Consider the following 21,508-nt stretch of genomic DNA (forward strand, 5'->3'; position numbering starts at 1 on the left):
ATACAAAAATATAAATAAATAGAAATGTTATTCAGTATTTGTAAGCTACATAAGCATTGTAATGCAATGGAGCATGTATGAATAAATTACCTCCTGGTAGGGTTACTATTGGGAGGAAAATGCAAAAAAAAAAAAAAAAAAAAACCGTTCAGCCCATTGTCGTGTATACATAGCAATTTTGCAATGTATTATGCCATCTTCATTCTCTCATCTGTTCTCTCCTTATTATCAATTATTATGCTGTTTTTAAATTGAAATTTTATTAACACTGAAGTAGTACAAGTGAAAATATAATACAATGGATGCAACAAGTATTTAGAACAATGCAAGTGATAATGGTAGATAGGAAAAAGTTATTCTACATATCTTATGTATATAAAACAAAAATATCCTACAATTATTTTTCAAGTTGTAATATAGAGATTGACAGTTAAAGAAAATAGACTAAAAGGGAAACTGTTGTGTAACCAAAAACCGTAGCCATACTGGTTACTATAAAAATGCAAATGTAGGCGATAATCTTCTTCTTCTACGCGTTATTCCCGCTTCCTATGCAGGGTCCGCGTGTTACTTTTAGATGCGACTTCTTGTTAGTACTACTCCCAACCGACCCGTCGCCTGGTCTGCCGCTGGGGGGGGGGGGATATATTTTTGACTGTAGAGGCGTATGTTCACGGGGCCGGTTTGCCTGTTTGCGGGATGAAAAACGCCAGATAAACTGGCGGAAAAACCCTACTGACCGCGCCCAAGACCGGCTAACTTGGCTATGCCTGAGGAAGATCCTCAAATTCCTCACGTCTACAACGGGATTCGAACCTGGGACACTCCTTCCCCAGGCATATGGTTGCGAAGCGCAAAGCCACTAGGCTAACCGCGCGGTAAATGTAGGCGATAATACAGTCGCTAAAAATTAAATGACTGTATCTGTGAGGGCATTTAATTGAGACATAATATATAACATTTAGATTAATTACGTTCGAGCCTCCGGCTCAGTCGGTATGGACGAAGTCCTTTGGTCGGAAAGACCTGAGTTCGATTCCGTCAGTGACGTGAGGAAACTTTATCTGGTCTCTTTCGACGAAAGGTGAGTTAGTCCGTCTCATATGTTAGTCCGTCTCATTTTTCACCAGGAAACTCTGGTTTTTCGCCCCCCAGAACTGACAAACCGACCCCTTGGACACACATGGCTACAGTCGTAAATACTTATGACAAGGAAGACAACGGGAAACCGCCTTGTGTCATATCTCCCTAGTAATTAGCTGCAACCCTTTCAAAGAGAGGAGGCCACAGGATTAGGAATATGCGTTTAAAATAAAAGTTAGCATTATTTATCCTATGATGTAGTCTCAATATTTTTCTAAAAGTGTATCCTGATGTTATAGACTTCATTTCGTTTGGCAGTTTATTGTAGCTAAGTGCTCAAAAGATTTGTGAAAATTTTCTGTTTGCCTTGGAACTATCAGTAAGTTCCGACCACAATGTAAACACCATGATCTATATTATAGGGGCCAACAGCAGGCCCGCGGGAGGATAAAAACTATATTAAATTATATGTATTATCAATTTAGCTATTAGTTTCGACCGCAGATTTTCTGATTGATATACTAGTTATATTCATTATTTTTGATGACGGAAACAATTTATATTCTCACACGGAATCAAAATTGCTTTAAAAAGATTACTCAATTTATAAAATCTACTGCTTCTCTGTGCGAGTTGTAGTAGTGGGAGTGGGAGATTTCTATGCACTCCAGAGTAAAGCATCATTGAAAGTCACTTGCTCTGGTTACTGTGATCAGTTTCAGAGACTCAGTTTCACAGTCAACAGTATTATTGTTGCAGTTTGTGTCCCCTGGTCAGTTACTTCAGCCTTTGTGTACTATGAGTAAGAAACGTAAGATCTGTGAAGAAAACAGATCATTTGAGGAGAAATGGGAAAATGAATTTCTGTTTATAAATAATAACGACAACAAACCACGGTCCCTTGTGTGTTTGCAAGTATTGTCTGTGCACAAGGAATATAACCTCAAACGCCACTACACACAGCACAATGCTGCTAAATACCAAGAATACGTTGGACAAGTACGTACTAAAATTGTACGTAATTTAAAGAGAAAGGTTAGTGCTCAGAAATCTATTTTTACTAAACCAACATCAATACAAAAAAGCTCACTCTTTGTTGTAAGCGCAGAGATAGCAAAAGCAAAAAAATCATTATCTGATAGTGAATTTGTAAACCACTGTTCTGTGAAGGGCGTGCATTTGGGGAAGATAAAATTGCCAATGAGAGTGAAAGCGTCCCAGAAATATGTAATTAAATTTAATTTAACAACTTATATTTAAATCAATCAAGTAGTTTATATTATTCTTCCAGTGGTAAAATGATTTAACAAATATAGTACTTCAATACATATAACTATTGCCTTGAAAAAATGCAGAGTTTATTTTTATTAAGTTTTGTTTTAAAGTGTGCGGCCCGTGGCGCTACCACTCGTCATATATTGGCCCTCGTATAGAATGAAGTTGGCCACGCCTGATCTATAATATATACAGAAAAATTTGCATTGTTATTTCTTACATAAGGCCTTGCCTACTATAAGGGAATAAAAGGCATTAGCTGAAGTACACAGGTATAGGGTTTCTGTAATGACAAAATGTTAAGAATGGCAAACAGCTCACTAGTTGAATAGGCGAAGAAATTAGTAATGGCTATAGCTCTGATTATTCTGCTTCGTATTCAAATCAAAGAAAGCAGGTTGTTGTAATAATCTCCACTGCAACGGGTGATACCATATTACAGTGAAGAATTTACCCATTAATGATATGAGTCCTGTACTGATTAGGCGCATTGAAGGATATGGAATAAAAGTAGTTATTTAACCTTTTTTTTTTAAATTAAGATTTCAACAACCTTTGAGTCTGTAGATAATGTTGATATGGATCTGTAATTTCTAATTTAATTTCTGTTACCTCCTTTGTTTTTGGATTGATTCTTTTGCATGACGTTTGCATTCCATAGCGCTTATCTGTCCGAAGAAAAGCGTTCTTTGTTCGAATCTAGTCGCCGACTAAAGGATTTTTTTTCTAATAATGTCTTCGACCGGACCGTTTCCCTAGTTAATCTATCTCTGCCATGGGCAAGCGAGTTTTTTCTTCCGGAAACTCGGGTTTTTCGTCCTGTAAACTCAAGAAAATCGACAGTAGAACCCACACTATTTCAGACAATAAATATATTGTGTTAAAGTTAGGGACCATGAGATGGCAGCATTTATCATCCGTCTAATATCTGTTATAATAGTATCTGCTCACCGGATGCCGTTTTAATTAGTGATAGTTTTGGGCCAGTTATCTCTGATTGGCTACCGGTGGAGATTAAACTTCTTTCTTATCTTTCTTCCTTCCTCTCTCCAAAAGTTAGGGCTGAAACAGCCTCGCCTACTCCCATATGGGAATAAACGACGTTAGCGAATTTTTTTTCTTTCATTCAGCAGCCTTGCTTTCTTTAGGACCGTATCATCACTATCTTATTTGGAGGTAGAATGCTTGCCTATTTTATGCTGCTGTTCTGATCAGTTTCTGCAATCTTGCTCTCTTAGTTGAGTATTCCGTTCGTCAAAATTAATTATCACCTTCTTAGTTCTATAATTATAATCCATTCTCCTTTCTTTTATGTGCTGTTCTTCTTTTAGTCCTTGATTAAAATTTTCACAAAGTCCAATACTGTCATCATGTAGTCCTTGTCCTCCAACTGAAAATACCACATAATTATGAACTTGAGGTAGATTTCTAAAACAAGATCTCCTTTTCATAATGATTTCTTGTTCATATAAAGTTTCATACTACTGTCTGCTTACTCCCAATTACTGGTTCTGATCTTTTCAAGAATTTCGCAATTACTGCACAAATAATAAGTGGCCTGTAATTTGCTGTCACTTGACACACCTGTGCAAAGCAACTACCGGATATCCGATAAGAAAATATTAAAAAAAGTAAATTAATTTTAAAAAACAAATGTAAAAAGCACTAGTAATTCCTTCACATATTCCGTAATGCACACGATATATCATTGCTCTCTTTAAATCAGATTTTGCAATATCTTTAAAACCTACATCCCACCTGCCTCCATGCTCTCATCCGCTTTCTTCCTAATATCAGGTGTTACGTCAGTTCCAGCTAGATTATAAACACAAACAATCATAATTTTGAGTATAATCGAAACCAAATATTTCTTTTTATGCACGATTCTTTTGTTTGGGCTGGAAGAGCAAACATTGAACATTAGTGTTACCAATTAGAAACACTGCTATTCTAGCAATGCAATATAAAGTGCTTAACCACACACACACACACACACACACACACACAGAGAGAGAGAGAGAGAGAGAGAGAGAGAGAGAGAGAGAGAGTACGGTTTGCACGAACGTGAATCTCAGGGAGGGGGATTTTTTGGCGGGGAAAAAACTTGGTTCAAAATTTCACTTACAGAGGGTGACCCCCTGTGATGACAGTCAGAATAGCATTGAAAACTTATTTATTCATATGCAGGAAACCCATTACATATAACTACAGTAATCGTTCAGCGTGTCCGCTGACACAACCTATACATGCTACAAGCGGATGAGAATGCCATTTACAGAAACGGGGGGAATATCCGAGTGGATGCAAGCTACCTCACTGTGAATGGCATCTTTTAAATCCGCTAAGGAAGATGGGCTGCTCAGGTACAATCGGAACTTTAAATAGTCCCACAATCAAAAATCTACTGGTGTCAAGGGGACCGAGTGGATCATGCAGTGTTGCAATTACAGCTTATGAGTCGTTCTTGACCAAATATGCTAATAAGAAACTGCTTCATTGGAGATGTGATATGAGGTGGTGCCTCGTCCTTCATGAACGTGACTGTGTGAAGAATATTTTTTTCCCGCAAGCATGTTACCACGTTTTCGTGTCGCAGCTGCAAGTAGCGCTGTGCATTGAGCACCTCTTCCAGCCCCTTGTTGCACATGACTCTTCAAAGAAACAGGGACCCATGATGATGGATGCAGTGAAGCTACACCAAACAGTGAGTCGCGGTGACTGCAAATACTCATGTGTGTGTGTAGGAGTGTGGATTGTTCTGCACCCAAATTTGACACTTATACATATTAACTGTCCTATGCAATGGAAAATGCCATTCGTCCAACGGCTGGACAACATCCAAAAGATGTTGTCCAGCCGTTGTGGATCTTCTGCGATTTTTGTCAAATCCAACATTGCAAATTCCTCCCGCTTAGTGGTATCACTTGGTAACAGCTGCTGAAGAGATTGCAGCTTGTATGGATACAAGTTTAACACACCATGAAAGATGCGGGATATGGATGTTTTCGGTATATGCCATCATGATTCTTGCGGCTTCCCGGCCACTCGTCGATTCTGCCACTAGGGCGTTCATTTGCGATACCCACAGTGCTGGTACAGGCTTCGAATAATACTGGTCTGCCGGTGCGAGGGCGATCTGACAAACTTCCAGTTTCCTCAAAACGTCGTATTAAAGACTTTAGTCCGACAGGAGCAATATCACGTTGACCTTTCTTCATTCTTTTCTGCGTTCGAAACTTTTGTAAATCTTCCGCTGACGACCATCCCTCTTACTTGAAGCAACTTCACTAACAATGCGTTATCCACGATATATCAGCATCACAGGAACAAACTTTTCTTTTCACAAAAACATTTCTGTTCACACCATCGACTGAGAATTCGCATGCATTCATTACGAGCTGCCGGCAGCACACCCTGCGTTTTATAGGACTCTTATTTGCACGCATTTGCAAATGAGGCATGTGGTACACCCTCTACCGGTGAAAATTTGAACTAAAATATTTTTTCTTACCAAAAAACCACCTCTAATTCTGATTCACTTTCGTGCAAACTGCTAGTATAATATATCAGTTTCCGATTTTTATGAATTATTGAAATATTTATAAATTTATGGGCCACCTTATATATATATATATATACGTCATGACGAGAATATATTTTACATTCTCGTCATGACGGGAGGAATCTTTATATGGACGTTTTTTTTCAATCGAAGGTGAATTAGCCGATCTCATACGGATGTAGCTGGGATTTTTCATCCCGCATACAGACAAATCGGCCCTTCAGAACACATGCAATTTACAGACAAAAAAAAAAATAGCTGTGGTGGTAGTAGCAGCCAGTAGATGGCACTAATGTTGATAATCGGTGGTAGAGGTGGAGACAGAGAGTTGTACAATAACTGTCCTCCAGCGATGAGTCTTCGGACTTCTTGGAGGTATCACGAATAATAATAATAATAATAATAATAATAATAATAATAATAATAATAATAATAATAATAATAATAATAATAATAATAATAATAATAATAATAATAATAATATCGGAAAATGTGTTAAACAAAACAACTACTTATTTATTAACTATGATAGCTCCTCCCGAATCACACGCGGGATTTCTTCAGGCGTGAAAGAAACAAAATATCAGGACAAATTTACAAATGGTACAAGATTAGGCATTGCGAAATATCTTGGATTCTCATAATTTAAATTAGTAGTGAGCATGTGCCCAAAGTTGTAGACGTTGGCTTACTCTTGTTTGCGAGTATGATTGATAATGAATAAAAAGCATTCACCAATGTTAATGTTAAGGTGTTATTAGCATTTACCTGGCTAAATCCAAGTATATTCTATGGACTCCCAGATTGTTCTCTGTTTTGTATTAACGGTAGTGTAAGATTTCCGATTCATTCCAGATGTATTTTCGTTGAGGTATAATGTGGAATAGCTGAAGATTACACAACTCTTTTATCATACAGCTGGCCTGGTTGGCCAAGTGGTTAGCGTATCCGCTCTCCAGCCAAAAGGCTGCGGGTTAGAATTCCGCGGTGGACATGGATGTTTTTCTGTGAAAATGAAAATACTATTTGTGGTGGTGGTGGGCAGTAGATGGTGTTGGTGTTGGTGTAGATGATGCGGTTCGTTGTATAGTTAGTGGGTTGAGTGGTGGGGACGGAGAGTTGTAGCGTAGGTGCCCTTCCTCGATGAGTCTTTGAACTCCTTGAAGGTGTCACGTAATAATAATGTCTTCACTTCTCTTGGTATTCTATATCTTTTGCATGCTTTTCAATGCATTTTAGTGGATTTCTCTATCTGTCCGTAGTATAGGATCTTGAAGTTACACTAGAGGCGATTAAACTCCTGGGTTCTCTATACGTTGTTTCAATAGATATATTAAAGTAACTTTCACAGCTTACACACGTAACAAAAACCTGAACTTTTCAGACTGTATGCTAATATCCAAGTTTTGAGGTGATCACTATTAATTCTTGATAAGTTTTTTAAATAATTTTTTTATCTACGAAATTTACTTCAGTTGTTCCTCTGAACTGTAATAGTAACCCGAGCTAATGCACGCATGATTTATGACCCATTGTTTTGAATTCCTTTTGAATGTAGTTAACGGTCTATCTCCCTGGCGATTTCCACGTAGCGCTGAATGAAGTATATTGGAGTTTTTAAATAAATTTTATATAATTTTTGTTACATGCGTAAGCCATGAAAGTTATTTTAATATGTCTAGTGCACATGTTCCATTAAAGCTATTAATTCTTCAATAGATTTCTCTCTTGTCTTTAGTATGGATCTTGAAGTTACAAGACAAGTGATAAATTTCTTGCTATTTTGGAGGACTACGTCCAGATTTAAGATCAAAGCAGGATGTATTTTGATAAGAGAATAAACATTTGTTTTATACTTCTTAAGAATTTTGGACTGTTTAATACAATTTTTTAAATAGCCGTTTCACATATGCAAAAGAAATTAGAATTCATTAAATATTCCTACATATTTCTCTCAATATATCATGAGTATCATTCAGAGAGAGAAAGCAGAAGAATTGGCTATAACATTTAAATTATGAACACAAGAACGAGCCATACAGTACTTCCACGTATCGCAGTCGCAGCTGTACGAGTAGGAGAAAGCAGCACTATTAAAGTTCCAGGGAAATAAGTATAATTACGTAATTAAAATTATAAACAATTAAGAGCAATTACTTCCCAAAACTTAGAGATGACTTGCAGTCTGTTTGATTAAGATTAAGATGGTGGCGTAGGACTTCACACGATTCAAGAAATAGACGATCAAATTTAAACCTGTTATAGTGCAACATCTTTGTTTGATTCCAGTGTACTCTGTGCCTAGTGTCGATGGCATCAGAAGCAAGGCCTGAACCTTCTAATCCCAGAAATTTTATTTAATTTTGATATTCTTGTATTCTAGAGCCTTCGTAGCTCAGTCAGTATAGACGAAGCCCTTGGGTTCGATTCCTGTCAGGAACCTTTATCTGGTCTCTTTCGACTAAAGGTAGTTATCCGATTTCATACGGAGGTAGAGGGTGTTTTCTCCCGGAAAGTCGGGTTTTTCGTCTAGGTCAAAATAGACAAACCGGCCAGTAGAACACATGCAGTACCTGTTAAAAGCCATTGATGGATGGATGGATGGATGGATTCTTGGATTCTGATCTCAGCAGACCAGCTAATCTGTTCAAAGTAGATGACAATAACAGGGTATTGATAAACACCAGGCAAGGAGAGAGGTGGTAATTTATCCATAATAGGCGGTAAGAAAGAAGATAAATTCCGGTCTGGTTTGAAGGTGGTGTACAGATTATATTTGCAGAGAGTCCTTGCTATTTATTCGGAAGTCCCTTAAAAGTAGGGCATGCGGATACTTTTAACATCAGATTGTAGTCTGGCAGAGGGATGATAATTATAAATTATTTTCTGTATTGTGTTTCGTTACATCCATTAAGAGTGATGGAGTGGGTTTTATTTTGCTTCATTATTCTAATAGAAGAGAGTCAGAAGAGCAAACTGCTCGATGCATAAGGCTTTTGATAATAACTGTTTTTTGTAATAGATGATGATATGAAGCTGCTTGGATATAGCTACCTGTAAAGGATGTCTTCCTGTATGTCGGAAAATGAAGTATTTCCAAAAGAGTTACGATTTATTAAGGTATCTAGAACGTTATTACATAACTATATCTACACAGACACACACACACACATCGACCACTGAATTAGAAACTTTTATTTAATTCCGTGTTGGACTTCCTTTAGCGACTGCCAATATCGATGATCTTCAATTCCTTGCGCATAGTTCGGTGAGGTATAGGTCGGGAACAACCTTCATGAAATGCTTCGGTCAATTGCCGCACACAGGAAGTTCTGTTTGTCTGTACAAGCATTCTCAGACAATGGCGATCTCTTTCCTGACAGATTGTCTTGGGACCACAGTTATATCTCTTAGACAAGCAATTTGCTTTATTTTCTCACTGATTAAACACCCGGTATATTTCACCTTTTGCGAAACCAGTCAGCTCCTGTTTTCAAAAGCGTGTCTCCAGCTAGAGGGGCATCCAAATTAAGTCCTTTATCGAACTCCAAAAGATCCTTTGTTTTTCCAATTGTGGTCAACGCTTTTGACGCTTACTTACTAACGGAACACTTAAATAGTTGCATAGAACCTGGTGACGCAAGTGCAAGTATTTTACATATACGATGCGTAAGTGATGTTTACGTATATCTGCCTAAAGGTTTTTAATTCAGTGGCCGGTATGTAGGACGCAGGATGCAGGACATATGGTGCAGAGGGTGAAGCTTGACGCTTTTCATATTCCCTGTTGCCTGTTTCGGAAGCAGTGATGAGAGAGATTTGTGAGCTATTTTAGCTCGCCCTGAGTGGGATGAAGTGGTTATTCGTCGTTGAGCGTTAGGATGGCTTTCGGTCTTTTATGTTTCCAGTCATTACCGTCATAGTTTCCGGCTTACTGCATTAGTTGGTTTGGATGCGTAGATATCTTCATAAAGAATTTTTCTGCTAAGGAGCGTAGTAGTGCAGAGATGTAAGGGATATTTATGTCCCGGTGGATCTGGGCGTTCCTGATGAACCATGAGGCGTCCAGTATCATTCGCGACACTTGCTCTGTAGTCTTTGTCGCTTGGGGATGTTTGTCTTGAAGGTATGGCTCCAGGCTGGGGAGGCATATATAACTGTGGGACAGATCACTGTCTTGTACAGTAGAATTTTGTTTCTTGAGCTTAGTTTGCTGTGTTTGTTGATCAAGGGGTATAGCTGGGCGATAACTTTTGAAGCTTTGGTGCATGTGCTCTTGATGTGGCTGTTGAAATTATTCCGAGGATTTTGCTTCTGTTTTCCAGGGAATTTTAGAGTTGAACAGGGTGATGTCTCCTTTGGGGGATGCTCGTCTTCTTGTAAAGAGTATCGTTTTGCTTTTCTGTGGATTTAATTGTAGTCGCCAGTCTTTACACCATTTTTCTAGATTCAGGATGGTGTCTTGTAGTTTTTTTTGGTAACGAGATGTGGTTTGCGAGATCTGGCTAGAATAGCCGTGTCATCTGCATAAAGGGCGATGGTGGATGTGAGAGGATTTGGAGGGATGTCTGCCTATAGATGTTGAACAGGATCGGGGCTAGCAGTGATCCTTGAGGAACTCCAGCGAGGATTTTCCGTTGGGTTGAGACTGTTTCATTGATTTTGACTTGCATCCTCCTGTTGGAGAGGTATGATTTGATCAGGTGTATCATGTTTAATGGAAGGTTAGCGATGATAAATTTGTAGAAGAGGCCTTGGCGCCAGATCTTATCGAAGGCCTTTGAGATGTCTAGGAAGACGGCTCTAGTGTGTTGATTCCAATTAAATCCTGGCAGGTATGTGTATTTCCCCTGGAACTTAAATAGTGTTTCGTCCTACTCTTATAGGTGTGACCGAGAATCGTGGAAGTATGCATATGCTGTGTGACTCATTGTTGTGGTCATAATTTAATTGTTATAACCAATTCTTCTGCTTTCTCCCTGAATGTTGGTCATAACATATTGAGCGAAATATATAGGAGTATTTACCAAATTCTGGTTTCCTTTATATGTGTGAAACCGTTATTTAAAAAACTGTGTTATGTCTACCATGCATGTCCCTATTAAACGTAGGGTTATGCAGTATAAGGAAGAGAAAGCATTTCACTCCCTCATCACCAGGGATGCGTTGAGTCCATTGGCAGGAGCCTAGAGGTGATGCTTTTCTATAGCTATTTTGTAGAAAGGTGCAAAAGCTATTTTGTAAAAAGGTTGGAAATTGAAGTTCTTCGGCTAACTCTTCCTCATCTTAATCATGACGAAGAGTTAGCTGTGACTCTCACTCACGAAAGGCTGTAAATCTATAATATGTTACTCCATTGGGTAGCTAAGGATATTTTCAATTTCTTTTTTATCATCATCATCAGCAGCAGCATCAAATTCCTGATACGTACATTCAGATGATGTACAGGATATTATGATAGTACAGTATGTAAAGTTTACATAATTACTAACTTCCTGACGATAATGTTCTTCCAAATTAGTCTGTTATCTCTAAGGATTCCAGTACTGGCAGATCATCTATTTCGGTCTTCCATGGTACTTCCTACTGTTTCGATATTTTAGTGTTTATTTTTTTTTTGACTAATTCTTTCTTCTCCTAATTCTTCTGTTGTCTATTTCCATATTTAATTTGATATCTTTACTGAAAATTGTGCCTGTAGCTAAAATGTTTTACTTGTTCTATAGGTTCTCAATTCAGGTAGTTTATCTTTTTAATGTTCCTGCCTACACAGTGCAGTCCATAAGTTTAGGACAAAATTATAAAAATCAAAATCACATGGGAGAAAGATAAACTATATTTGTTATTTGAAATACGATCCATTGGCATCTATGCAAGCTTTAGTGCAGTGGTACAGTTTTCGAAGAGCAACAGAAATTTCCACTTGTTCGATTGTCTTTAATTCATTGATTTACGGCTTTTTGGATTGCTGGAACATCAGCAAATTGGTCTCCTTTCAGCCTCATTTTCAACTTAAGAAAACGAAAATAGTCCGGAGGGGATAAATCTGATATGTAAAAGGGGTGATAAACAGTGGGATACTTTGTGTGTGTGTCAGAAAGTGACGCACATTTGCAGCTTTGTGAACGGACGCGTTATCGTGCAACACGAAAAAAATCTCTCTCCACCGGAATGCGTCGGGATGAACACATTGAATGTGTTTCAGAAGCTGATCCATAACTTCTTTATAAAATTACGCATTCACTGTTCTCCCCTCCGATGCGAATTCTTTGGGCACCACGCCTTGAGGTTAAAAAATAAAAATAACAACATAAATTTTATACGTGACTTTCAGAATCTCAATTTCTTTGGTGTGGGAGATGTCTCACCACCCATTCAGAACTCTGTCTCTTTGCTTCGGATCGTAGGCAAAACACCAACTCTCATCTCCCTTAATGATTTTATCAAAGAAATTTTCGCCTGCATTCGCCGTAGCGATAATGCCCTGACAAGACGTGACTCGATCTTCTCTTTGCTTAGCTAGTCAAGGCATGCGGGACAACACGCGTACACAACTTCCTCAAATCTTCATTCAGAATGTGAAGACCGATGCTCTTATGGAAGCCTAGCCTACGCTACATCCGTGATGTGATTTGACGATCGTTCTTCACCAACTCAGAGACAGCGGAAATGTTTTCCTAACTTCGATTGGATGTGGGACGGCCATCTCTCTCGCCTTCCTTCAGCCACGTAATTGCGAATACCACCTGGAAAGTTAGATCGGTTCGGATAGTTTCCATTCGCCTTTTGTACAATTTCTAAAGTTTCTGTAGCAGAAAGATCCACTTTAAAACAAAATTGAATCTCAATTCCCTGTTTACTTTTCATATTCATGACGTACAAAGAAAAAGCGCTGCACTTCGCATCATAACTCGCACACTACTGAATGTAAACTATCCTTACTCTTTGAGGGTTTAGACATTGGTTGGTATTATTTAGCGGGTTTGCTGATAGTTTGATCGTTCCTATTTACACACGTAACAAATCAAGTCCTAATACTTATGAACAGTGCTGTGAATTTCTCTTTTTACTGTTGTTTTTCAAATAAAATTTATTACAGCAGTTATTTTATTCAGTTTAGTTTAAGGAATCCTGCAGACTTCTGTGTGATCTGTTTAGGAGCATAATATCTATATAAAGTAAAAAGCTGAGATTATCTCCTTCAATTTTAATATCAGCTTTAATGCTACTTTCCTTCATAATGCGATTCATATAAATGAACAGCAGTAGAGACAATATGCACCCTTGCCTCACACCTGATTTAACATCAAACCGTCCTTTTGTACCTCCTTCAGTTCTAACTGCTCAACTATAGACTATGCACTGCTCAATATAATATACCATTTAATGATATAAATACAGATAATCGTAGCATTTTGAACATCTTATTTGTTGTTACCTTGTCATATGCCTTTCTCTGATCTACAAATACAAAATACAAATCCTTGTTATATTCCTATGATTTTTCAACTGTTTGTCTTGAAGTGAAAATTCGATCCTGACAACCTCGATTTGACCTGAATCTAGCTTGTTTTTACCCAAGTTTCCCCATCCATAATTCTTCGTAGCCTTTTCTCAGATATCTTTGCATAAGCAGATATCTTACCAGAAACATTCAGTATGGAAATAATTCCACTATAATTCTCAAAATCAATTTTATTTCCCTTTTTATATATGGATACTATGAGAATTGAGAGTTCTCCTTTAACCATCTCAAATTCGACCGTCTGACCATCCTTCTGAATTATGCAATATAGCCACTTTATCATATTTCAAATCTCGAAATGTTCAAATTTCGCGATTTGAACATTTCTGGACGAATATCATTAGCCAGACCATCTGCAAAAAACCTGAAATGTGGAAAACACGCTAGGGTTTTCCACATTTCAGGTTTTTGAAGGCTTTTTCTACCCCAGGTTTCGGTATGTACATCTGATTACATTCCTCTATTATCAAAGGAATCAGAGATGATTCAGTTTCTCTATTTCTACGTTTTTTTTTTCAAATAGACTCTAGAAGATTTGGCTGCTTTCCAGATATTTATCTTCTATGTTCATTTCTATGTTCTTACCAATGTCTTCCCATGACTTTTATTTAGCTAGTTTTACTAGTTCAGTTTCCTACATTTTCCCTGTATTCTCTTATGCTGACCATATGCTGACTTATTTGCCAGGAATTTTCGATACGCCTTATTGTTTTCCTTGATTGTCACTTTATCTTTTTTGAATTCACCATGGAGTTTTGATATTTTTATCTTGAAGACAGCCGCAGCACTTGCTTCTCCGCCAGAATCAATTAATGTTTTCTTCAGGATCTGCTGAATCTCCGCTGTTTGGTGTTGTGTTCATTTTTTTTTCTTGAATAATATTTATGTATTTGCTTCTGCCAAAATGAAATGATAGCCCAACATAATTTAATCATTATTTTCATTAATTTCATATATTTTTGTATTTTTACATAACCCAGAAACTCTGCTCTAAGGACCAAACATGGAACTTTTTCAAGCCACTTCAAGCCTCGAGTAAGCTAGGTGAGAGCCTCACACCAGCCAATGAAATATATCTTCTACCTACATACATCACAAACCTCCAAGTTCGCCTCGAGATTCGAGCCTGCAGCCTGTTGGTCGGAGAGCGGATAAGTTAACCACTCTGCCAACCAGATCGGCATTGTTCCTTAGGTATGTTAAGATAATGTGTACTTTTTTTTGTTGTTTGTAATGCTGCAAAGAGCCATGGCAGTAGGGATTATACGGATTGGTTTTCTGAAGATGTTTAATTTTCCAGTCAAGGCGGTAAGCCACGATACACTAGCTGAATAGTGAATCAAATGTTGGTTCACTCAGATGTTCGTTGTGTTTGATTTTCTATATCATCTCAAATCAACATTCCAACATAAGGTTCATTTGCAAACTATAATCTCATGGTTTTGCTGCCTTAATTTTTTTTTTTTGTCCATTTTTCAATTTTATTTCAGGCGATTTGTTTAGGGTTTTGTCAGGGGTTTTCATATTATTTTGTATTCGAGATTATATTCGTATGTCTGACGTTGTACCAAATTTAATATACAGCAATAAGCAATATAAAGATTAAAAAAAGAGACAAGGGGAAAAATAAATCCGCTAACTCCCTTTTATTCCCTCTAGGGAATAAGCGAGGCCGTTTTAAAACTATGTTACTTCTGGAGACCGAGGGGAAAGTTCCATATCCACTGGTAGCCAGTCAAGATAGCTGGCCAAGACTATTTCTAATTATAAATGGCATCCAGTGAAGAGAGAGAAGCAGGCAAGTGCTGGCATCTCGTGGTCCTTAATACAGTATAGTAATGTCTGAAATAGTGTGGGTTCTACGGTCGATTTTCTTGAATTTACTGGACGAAAAACCTGAGTTTCCGGAAGAAAAAACTCAAACCCGCTCGCCCGTGCCAGAGACCGATTAACATGGGAACCAGTCGAAGAAAGGCTTAGACAAAGTCAGCAATTAATATTGAACTTGGAATAGCCCATCTTTGTGTGGCCTAGTGCTATGGAATCAAACGCTATTTCTGCAGGGAGAAAAAACCCCTTTGCCCATTCCAGAGGTCGACTAACTTGGAAACCAGTCGAAGAAAGGCTTAAATAAAGTTCCTGTAGTCGGTGAATAGAATCGAACTTAGAATGCTCATTCTTCGTGCCGCCTAGCACAATAGATGCAAACGTCATTTTCACAAGGATACACAGGCTCTAATAGTAATGATTCATGGAAGGTGAGGAAGTTATAATCTAATGCGTTAAAATTTGTGTAGAAGAAGGCATGCTGCAGATTAGTAAAAGAACATGGCGGTTTCGAATGAAGGTTTCTGCTATTAAGGTCGGCATCGCACAAATACCACAGAAAGTTAATTTCCATGATAGTAATGTAGATGACTTTCAAAAATTACTGGAAAGCAATAGAGACTTTCTGACTAATGAAGGATTGCAGCAGCAGTTCACGGAGAAGCAGCTGACAGAAGAAATCACGGATTAGACAGAAAGCGAAAAAGAAATGCTTCCAGAAAGATCTTAACAAAGAACACTTTATCCGATTGCATAAATCAGCTAGATCACACATTAGTACTAGAAAAAATGATCCACACTGAAAGTTGTTCAGTAAAGGGAATTAAACAAAAAAAAAAAGTCAAATTTATATAAAAAGATGTTTTGTGAGCAGTTGAAATCAGCCATTGACATTACATTTATTTTCTTTTTAACTCTTGAGATGCGAATGAACATTTGCGAAGATTCAGCATTTACCTGTTTTATTACCTAACTTTGAATTTTTACTTGTTACTTAAGTGTTCTTCGTTCGTTCTATTTGATTATAATATATGTTTTATATTGATTTTTTTTTCTTCTTGAGACGTGTTCATTTTTACGCATAGAAACGCATCCTTGTTCATTCGGTGTTATTTTAGCTCTGATAATGAAGGTTCTGTTACCGAAGTGATATTCTAGAACTTATCTATTGTTGTATTTTGCTGCCATTCTGATCACATGCTGTGATGATATTAGCCGAAGGAATACAAGTTAGTTACACTTAAGAGTTTAGAATCACCACGCACGATTTCTTTGTTACGGGGAGGGGGGGGTAACACATGTGCCTTTGTGAGATCCGACACTGCTTACCAAAGAATGTCACATCTAAAATCTTAGATATATACCACACACACACACACATTTATATATATATATTCGAGATACCAAGTTGGTTTTTAATCCTATTTCCCAAGTAAGTTAAGTTTGCGCCTGCACGTAGTGCAAGTCTGAGGCAACTCATGGTAGTGCCACTCTAGGCAACGCGTTGTAAAGGTGGATTAAGCTCTGATCACTTTCCTTAGTGTTTTTCCCTTAATGTAAAGCACATCCCCCTTGCGGAGATGTATGATGTTACGCATTAAAGGCAATGGTCACTACCCATATGGGTTTCGACCTTTATTGAAGTCTCGTCAGTGGGAGCCAGACCTGACAATGCTAAGGTTGAAGTAATGCAGAGCTCATGAATTTTAATATATCCAAGTTAAAAAACTTTCTACATATATATATATCATCAAAAAATCAGCTAATGCCATTTTATTTCCGTATAGGGAGTAGGCGAGGACGTTTTACCCCTATCTAACTTTTCGAGACTGAGTGGGCAGTTCAATCTCCACTGGTGACAATCAGAGATAGCTGACCCAAGGCTATCACTAATTAAGTGGCACACAGTGAAGAGAGAGAGAGAGAGGCTCAACAAGCGCCGCCATCTCGTGGTCCCTAACCCTAACACAATTTATTTAATGTCTGAAATAATGTGGGTCGTTTTTCTTGAATTTACGGGTCGAACAAAAACCAGAGTTTCCGGGAGAAAACACCGCTTGCCGTGCCAGAGATCGACTAACTCGGGAACCGGTCGAAAAAAAGGCTTAGGAAACTTTTCTCTAGTGCCGACTAGATTCGAAAGCAAGTCTTCCTTCGTGCGGTCAAGTGCTGTGGTGTGCAAACGTCACATCCACTGAGCTACCTGATTCATAAATATACAAACATGGAACTTTTTCAAGCCACTTCAGGCATTCAAAAATTGGGTGATTGATGCGAGACAGATCCAAGGAGATAGACGTGTAAGAACATGGCAGTTTCAAATGAAGATTTCTGCTATTAAGGAAGGCATCGCGCAAATATCACAGAAAGTTAACTTCCATGATAGTAATGTAGATGACATTCAAAAATTACTGGAAAGCTGGATTACTGGATTGATGTGAAGTCAACCGTCTCTGTATACAAGTAGCCTAGTTGTGAAAATATTGCAAGAGCAAAGTTTGTTTTTGCTTACTCTTGTATAAAATGAGAGAGTGAAGATTCATATATCATGGAATTTGTGAAACAATACTCGGTTATGGTATAACAGTCTGTGCAAACAGATTCACCTATCAAATCAAAACGTACATCGAAGATTTATTTCAATGGTGCTTTGGAGGGCCAATATACACCGGTCATTAATCGAAGCCCTTATAGCAAACACAAAATTCTCAGCATAAAAAATCGAAGACACTACGTACTATTACTAATAAATTATTTCAGTAATGCTTATCAGTTGTTACAACGGAGACATATTTCACATAAGACGACCGACCACAACCCTCTATACAACTAGGCACTGTAACAACTGATATAGCATACTTGTGAGAGAACAACTCATACCCACGTTGACAAAGTATTTAGACACCTCCTAGTAGTTGTGGTCAAAAATGCGTTCTAATTACATTTCTAGTACCAGGTGGGGCCACCTTTGTCCTGAATGACACCAACTACCCTTCGGAACTTGCTTTCAACCAATTTTTGATACATTGCAACAAGAATATTATTCTATTCCTCGCGCAAAGCTACCTTCATTACATACTAATGACAGCCTCTGTGGTCTGGAGAGAATTTGGCGTTCTAATTCGTCCCAAACGCAGATGTGGGTCGAGGTCTGGACTCTGAGCTGGCCATTCCAACACTTAAACGTTGTTTTGTGGTAACCAGTTTCGGACACATAGTGCAGTATGGCATGGAGCGAGCATTGTTGTGCTGAAACATGCAAGGGTCACTGCCGATGTATTTCCACAACGTCGCCACGTTCACTAATGGACCAGTCCTACTCCAGCATCCTCATACCATTATCGAGCTTCCATCAAACTTGAGAGTTGGAATGATGCAATCCTGTCGGAACCGTTCCCTGGGAAATCTCCTGATTCAAACACAACCATCAGTGTGAAATATTTGGAAGCGCTATTCATCGCCCCGACAGAACCCTTTTACAATCATATACGGTCCAGGAACGGTGTGAAAGATACCGTTCCAAACGTCGTTTGCATTGAGAGGGTGTGCAACCTAAGGCATGCAACTCTCTGAGGAGAGTTCTAGTGCTGACAGATGTCCCTGCAGCATTTTCCAGGTTGACTGATGGGTCTGCCGCTGATGACCTGCACGATGCTCGAATTTTCCGAGACAGAGATCGTTGATCTCGGTCAGAGAGTGTCGGTGGCCTCATAGAACATTTTCCTAGCTGGCAGGACCATCAACTTTCCATCTACAAATGACATAAGCAACGGTGGATTTCGGTATACAAAGACGGGTAGCAATGTCATGGACAGGTACCGATGTGACACGCAACACCATCCCACGTTGGAAATCTGTCAGTTCAGTTGAACGTCGCATCTTGACATGCAGCACATACCACCTTTTATTACTAGACTCACGTAGGCACTCCCTGAATATTTGCATGTGGTAGGATCAAAAATTTGCATGGAACGTAAGATATCCGAATACTTTCGTCAGTATAGTGTGTGTGTGTGTGTGTGTGTGTGTGTGTGTGTGTGTGTGTGTGTGTGTGTGTGTGTGTGTGTGTGTAGAAAAAAATACTATTTATTATTTGAGCACACAACTAGATTCGATGAAATCTTCTTAGAAAATTTCATCGGATGGATAACATGAAAAGAGAAATACAAAAATATACATTACGAGAGGCAACTATAAATTAACTTGCAAACGTATTGCTGAACATTTGAAGCCGTTCTGGGTGCTAGGGTATTATCGGGCACGTTCACGCGGGCATGACCTCATGAACGCCAAACTTGGATAGCTGAAGATAATCAGATAGGTTATAGCTAAGTTAGTATTAAGATGAACCGGATTGAGGACAATATGTTGTTTCCACAGTTCTTCTCTCCAGTTCATCGTAGCATCTAAAGTGTTTTCTGATTTGTTCCAGATCTGGATGAATGTCAGAATCCTCCTCGTTAGGGGGTGCGCTGGCTCTAGTTCTGCCATTTGTAACGTCTCTCACATGATCTTCCATATGTAATTCAGTGGATTTCTTTGTCGGACCAAAATATGGCACATTGCAGTTACACCAAAGACGATAAACTCCTGAAAACTTTAGGCTGTCATGTTTCAGTTGAGGCGTACCGAGGAAAGACCGGAGTTTGAAAGGAGGAGTAAAAGAAGCTGATTTTAAATTTGTTGAGAATTTTACCTAACTTTGGTGAAATGAAGCTGATATACGGTAGATATATAAAGCCTTTTACATCAGTACTATCTTCAGTACTGTGAGCAGGTGCGTTAAAAAGTAGCTTACGAATTGTCTGTTTAGGACAGCTGTTTTTCAACAGCTATCCTAAAGAGAAAGAAGAAACCGCAGTTCTTTGGCGATCTCTTCTTCTTCACTGAGGAGGGAGCGAGCACGTTTATCCAAAGTAAAAATGATGTCAAGTTTCTGTGGCGGGTAATGATGTGATTGCGCATGAAGATATCTGCTGGCATGTGTGAGTTTTCTATAAATAGAGATCTTCAGTTTTTCTGACACACGTTTCGGATCTAAAACGAGTGTTTTAGATCCAAAAATGAGAAATATCTTGTAATTTCCCAGTTCGATATAAATTGTATTCTTGGGTGTTGATTGTTCAGATGGTTCAGAAACTCCTTTAAAGAATCTGGTCCATGACTCCAAATTAAAAAAAAAAAAAAAAATATCATCAATATATCTTTTCCATGACTTTGGCTTTAATGGGAAGGAATTGATTGCTTTTTCCTCAAAAATAGGCATCCCATTATCTCCTATACCAGCAATTTTTTTAGGAAAATTTGTTTTATATTTTGATAAGCTTATTTAGAAAATTATTATTATTATTATACCAACTTATACCTACATTACTCAACAACTTGCAATATAATGTAAAACATCTGAACAATTACAGAATATTAAAGCCGAACTACGGAAATTATATCAGCACCGTTAGAACTGCAGCAGTTGCGATAGGTTGCCACATATAACATAGTAACCAAAAACCAAAAAAAAAAATTAAAAAAAAAACGCTAACAAAAAAAGAAAAAGAAAAAAAAGTTAGTTACTCGTTAATTCCACTGACTGCAGATAACTCTAACTCTAGTAAGTGGATTACTCCGCTTCATCGTCCTTTTACTGTGAATATTAGCACCTAACTCATTTTCATAAATATATTATTTCTGTTCCTTACATCGCATTATCCTATTATGCATGTAATCTATGTCCATATATGTACTTGTATACATCTGCACATGCATGCATTGTAAATAGTATGTATATATATATGAACATTAAAAATTTTAGATTGATAAAAATGATTTATCAAAAATGAATGCACTCAGTAGTTTGTATACTGAGTTCTTGTGATCATAAAAATCTAATAATAATATCCTTAACTGCATACATAAATACGATGTATAATAATAAATTACGATATTGATATGGGAAAAATAAAAATTATTATTATAATATAATTAAATTTGACTAACTGCCAATGGTCAAAACAGCCGTCATCGGGATCCGCAGACCAGGGTCGCTAATCGCAAATTTGCAAAATCAGAGAAATAGGAGCTTCTACTACATTATAAGAAGATTAAAATGAGACGCAAGAATTTAAACTGTGAAGATTCAGTCGAGTTATACTCTGAATGAAAAAAAAAAAAATGAATGGTTTGCTAAACACGTTTTAGAGATAGATAAAACAAAAAGCAAGATTTGGAGAAATTAAGTT

The 21,508-nt window shown here is 37.9% G+C and overlaps 1 protein-coding gene across 2 annotated transcripts in view; it reads right to left on the reverse strand.

Annotated features, from left to right (window-relative positions):
* Positions 1–21,508, reverse strand: part of LOC150100280 (proton channel OtopLc-like) — a 117,795-nt gene that overhangs the window by 12,763 nt on the left and 83,524 nt on the right. The window lies entirely within an intron of this gene.

Source organism: Typopeltis vanoorti, chromosome 13, assembly GCF_054136105.1.
Source record: "Typopeltis vanoorti isolate ZY-2024b chromosome 13, IOZ_Tvanoo_1.0, whole genome shotgun sequence".
NCBI classification, from domain to species: domain Eukaryota; kingdom Metazoa; phylum Arthropoda; class Arachnida; order Uropygi; family Thelyphonidae; genus Typopeltis; species Typopeltis vanoorti.